At 36.1% G+C, this 5,436-nt stretch overlaps 1 long non-coding RNA gene across 1 annotated transcript; it reads right to left on the reverse strand.

The window, feature by feature from the left end:
* Window positions 1-702: 702 nt before the first annotated feature.
* LOC141909005 (uncharacterized) lies at window positions 703-4,860 on the reverse strand. Its single transcript, XR_012619658.1, has 3 exons — window positions 4,263-4,860; window positions 3,762-3,822; window positions 703-1,294 (listed from the first exon to the last, which is right to left on the reverse strand). It is a non-coding gene; the product is annotated as an uncharacterized LOC141909005 (long non-coding RNA).
* Window positions 4,861-5,436: the final 576 nt, after the last annotated feature.

Consider the following 5,436-nt stretch of genomic DNA (forward strand, 5'->3'; position numbering starts at 1 on the left):
ATAAGATGAAATGTTTAAGATCTGAAGATCACGAGATGTTTATTGAAGAGATAGAAAAGGTTAGCCTAAACCCATTTGATGATAAAAGATATATATTAGATGATGGTATAGACACAGTCGCTTATGGTTGCAATTTAGATGAATACTTAAAATTCAAAAGAGAAGAAACAAAAGAGAATGAGATTATGAAAAGGATTCTAACATGTTAATCGGCTTTAATTCAATTTTAATAAAAATATGTATAAATATAGCTGCCAAGCAGCGATGACGGGTTTTCTGCAAAGCCATTCAGAAAGATCGGAATTGTAGTAAATTGAAATATCGATACATAGAATAAAATGCATTGACAGATTCGAACCTAATATGCTACCACTGTGTAAACGTCAAATATGATTCAGCTTTGAAACCTAACATACGCGGACGTACAATCAACAAATATTAATCTATTTGACCAGGCATTTATTTTGGCATTCAAACATCATGATACTGTGATATCACCATCCTTAAAAATGGATCTGTCCTATTAAGAACTCATCTCGCACCTGCTGAGTCGATAGATTGAGTGAATTTACAGATAAGAACGTATTATGATTTAGAATAGATTTAAGAAGTTAATGTTTTTATTGAAATATTTGAATAAATACATGTACATATATTGTAGTGTAGATTCAATCAATAAATTATGAATTGATCTGGTCTGGGTTTCCGGCTGATGTTGATTTTGGCTTTTATGGATTACAAATTCTATAGTGATAAACAATTGATACCTGCAACATGTGTGTAAATCAAACCTATTCCACTAGTTGCGTGTGTTTCCTAATTAACGGGAGAGTCACTCTTAGTTATTAGAAAAATAATGTTCATTTAGTTATAGAAATTCATTGCCTTTTTTAAAATTCTGTAATAATATTTGTTCTTTCCTAATTTTTATTACTGTATGAACCAATGATATGCTTTGTAAATATGATATGAAATAAATTTGAATTTGAATTGAATTTGAACATGAGAATCAGGCATAACTTGTGTTTTTTTTAACTTGTCTTTTGTTAACAGTTCCAGAGTTTCAATTACAATAATATTCGAATTGGAATAGTACATAGGACTAAATGAAATGAACCGTTTAGTTACTGCAAACCTATTCCAGTGTTATGACGATCGTGTTGAATCACTTTGCTTGAGTTGAAAGAATCAGATCTTCTATGGTGCAACATCGGTCGAAGAGAGATATCTTGCTGTTGACTGTCCATCTAACTTCATGCGTTTGACATTGGAATCAGCATCATACTCATTTGAACTGCAAATTATTCATACAACATGAAAAATCTACAGTACATGTATTCAGTAATCAAAATTTCACCGATGTTGGATATTTGAATGAACGTTAGGCTTATTTCAGTATTCTAAAGCAGGAAATAATAAGCCCAATCAATAGGCCATATTCCCATTGGAACAATTGTATAATGCATACAGCTGTACCGTACACTTATCAGTCAAGAATGGAGAAATCGGTATACCAAACCTGCGAACAGCAAAATGTACAGGCCTACAATGATTTCGGGTATACAAGCCATGACCATATGAACGTTTTGGATCTAGGTTTGACTATTAATGTCAGCAGGGGCGGAGAAGGCCTGGCAAAATTTAATCACATGGCTCAAATCAATTGGCCTTTCTGCGTGTGAATACTTCACCGTATTGTTTTAACTAGGGGTCCAGGGATACCATGCCCACTTGGGAAGTGGTTCCGAATGCTCAACAACCTAACAAATTCAATATTCAACGCCCCCTGGTGACCATATTCAAAACCCACTGACCTTGAAACTCACCACAATCATAGAACATGTCACGAACTATAACTTTGTAATTGATCATGGTAACAAAATATGCCTAGGTACCAATATAATAAGGAAATACTAAGTTATTCTACTATTCAACGCCCCCTGGTGACCATATAGAATAACTATTGGCCTTAAAAATTGCCACAATCATAGATCATGTCATGAGCTACAGCTTTGCAATTGATTGTGGTTACAAAATATGCATTGATACGAATATAATATAGAAATACTAAGATATTGTATTATTCAACGCCCCCTGGTGGCCATATACAAAAACCAATGACCTTCAAACTCACCACAATCATAAACCATGTCATGAGCTACAACTTTCCAATTGATTGTGGTAAGAAATTATGCTTAAATATCAACAATATAATGTGGAAAAACTTTTCCCACCTACGAATGAGTGCTTATGACACCAAGATGGCCGCCAATTGCGTCATAATTGGCTGATCAAAAATACCTGTCTCAGGTATAACACATCCCTTTTCAAAGAATACCCATTACAAATTACAATGAGAAATGGCGAACCAGTAGGGAGCTACAGCACTCCGAATACGGGCCAAAATTGACATTTTTTGGCACTAAAAAGGTCATAGGACGGTCATCTTGAGTCCGATCGACCCAATTTTTGTTATGCTGATAGGCCCTGGGGGATTCACATAAATCCAAAAGATCAAGGTAATTGATCAAAGCGTCTTCAAAATTTCCCTCAAAAAGTTCAAAAATGTGTAAAAAGTGTTGATTTTGGCGAACAACAATGGCTGCCAGTCGGCCATCTTGATTCTGACAGGGCCATATTTTGGGCTGAAGATGTGTCTAGGGTAGATACATGTGTAACCCAAATATCAAGACATTACATTGAAGCGTCTTCAAAACTTCCCAAAATAACTGGATTCCGTCTACAGACGGACGGATGACGGACAAAAAGTGAACGCAATAGCCCGCTGGGACTAAAGTCCAAAGTGGGCTAAAAATAGGCCTATCGAATGAATTAGTACATAGACTGAATTATACTTTAGGCTAGTCCTGACCAAATCCTATCCATGTTATAATGGCACCAGTTATTAGTAACATCACTGTAGGGCCGACGAGAGGGGGGAAAAAGTTGTGTTTGTAGCACATAGGCATGGTAGGCTTGTCGCACTCACTTAATACTTAAAACGCTGTTGTTACCTGTATGTGACTGTACGGTGATTACTACAGGTTAGCCATATGTAAGTACGTTGACGCTCAGACATGCAATATTGGGATTCGAAACCAAACGAAAAGAAAAATCCAGTAGTAGTCCAGTGATTTACCCACTGTGCCACAGAACGTAAGGCCAAACAAAAATGATACCTTGTTTCTCCGCAGCGGCCGGGTCATTTTTGTAAAATATGATAAAATTTATAAACAGTTCATTTCTATAGCGGCCGGGTCTATTATGGTAAAATTGATCACGATTTAAAAAAAAGTAATGTATAGGGTAGATAGGCGGCCGGCCGGGTCAACATTTAAGCTCAGCAGAGCGGAGAAACAAGGTATCAATTTTTTTTTGCCTAACTGCAGGTTACATGTAATTTGATTTACAAATAGCCTAGCCTCACCTAACCCAATTATTCTATTCTTTCACGCACGCGTGTTTGCAGATTACAGGAACTCACGTACGGCGTTAGTCGGGAACTCACGTACGGTTAACCTGTGGAGATCACCGTACAGTCACGTACAGGTAACAACTACGTATTTAAAATGCTATTGGGTACTATATAATGGGCCTATATAGACAAATAAATACCGGTGCGCGGTAGGCTTTCTTAGCTTCCACACTTCACAACCGAACCAACTGACCAACCAGTATATTTATTCCCAGTATGCACCAACCGGCACAGGCCTAACACTGTTTGTCAACTGTGTGTACCGTAGTAGGCTATCGATAATCACCTGATACTTTTCTGTCATTTGTTTTCTGAGCTCAGACCACTATTCCAAAATCTTCTATATCCTATAGTAAAAACAAGAAATTCGAGAGTTTAGTTCATATATAAGCGCGTAAATTCAGGGGAAATCCTGCTTATGGCTCATAGGCCAGCATCTTAGCTACGCATTGAAGTGGTTTTCGCCCCACATACCCAACCTAACTTTTGAAATAATCAAACCTTTAGAAAGGAGGGGTATCCCAGTACAGGTATGCCAGTACATCCGAGCCAAATATCTAAGGGAATCCCCCACCGTGTTTGGTACCCTTACTCCAAGCAAAAAAAGTCCAGGGAATCCCTTATTTCATCATCAAGCTGTCTCTCAGGATCAATGGATTTCATACATATAACCGAAATTCGTTACCTATCCCATTTGCAGAAATTATGGCAACATTTATAGGGGACCTCTTCTTCACTCTAGGTACTATTTTTGGGGTCCGGCCCTACGCATCTTCGAGCTACTAACCTAATTGTGGTCTGATGCCTTCTCTCTGAGACGAACGTAATTCTAATAGCCCTCCGCGACTCAACGACCTTGATTTAAACTTGATCAATTCAAAATCTGTTTATTGACGCTTTTGGTTACATGAACTGATCAGCAATATACTTAAATGAAATAACCCGAATAACAACAAATCAAAAATATTAAAGAGGTAACCAACAAATGCCCGTAAACCTGTCAGACACGCGAACGCCGGACTCGTAAACTCTTGGACTCGGACCCGCTGAGCAATAAATTCATAAAATTGACTTTGAAATTGATTGTGGAGTAGAGAGGGAATAATTCGATAGCTCTTCCTCATAAAGAAGAGAGAAATTTCGGAAAGAAAACACAACATGGCTACTAATTGAACGGAGCCAAATTTCCGATGTTTACGGCTCGACAGTGCCTTTATAACGTGAATTTATCAAAATTCCTATGCAGTAGATTGATGGAGATTGAAGTGGGCTGAAGGATATCGTACGGATTGTATCGGCGACAGCGGTAAGGTAAGGAAGCCTTTACACTTTTAACAAAAACTGTGTGGAAAAGGGTAAAAAAAAAATAATAATAATCACGCGAATTTCAATAAGGTTTTCTGTGAAGAAACAGAAAACCCTAATAAATGGAGAGCAAACAAGTTCACAGTGAGAACAACAAATCATTCTTAAATAGAATTAAAGATACTACAAATGTCAAATCAGTAGATTATATATTTAAAAAATTGAATGAATTAACAATTCATAAGAAATATTTAATTACAAATATTGAAACAATTACTAATAAATATGGAGATAAATTAGTTATTCACTTAGAATATGAAGGATTAAAAGGTAATAAATATAAATTCAGAACATATTTACGAGATAGATTTTATAGATTATCTAGTGAAGATCTAGAAGAATTATGTTCTGGTGATTTCTATTTCATAGACTAAGGTAAGTTTGAAAAAGGGCACCATGGCATAGATTTCGAATAAAAAAAATGCAAAGTAAATGGTTGAATTAAAAGAATACAGAATATATGTTGATTCTAGAAAACTTACAAATCATAAATCTCATAATTTACTAGTACAATTAGATAGAGAATTTCAAAATTGTGTTGATTTAAGATTAGTAAATATAAGTTTATGTAATTCTTTTAACAATACATCGAATAG

The sequence above is a fragment of the Tubulanus polymorphus genome, chromosome 7 (genome assembly GCF_964204645.1).
Source record: "Tubulanus polymorphus chromosome 7, tnTubPoly1.2, whole genome shotgun sequence".
Lineage (NCBI taxonomy): Eukaryota > Metazoa > Nemertea > Palaeonemertea > Tubulaniformes > Tubulanidae > Tubulanus > Tubulanus polymorphus.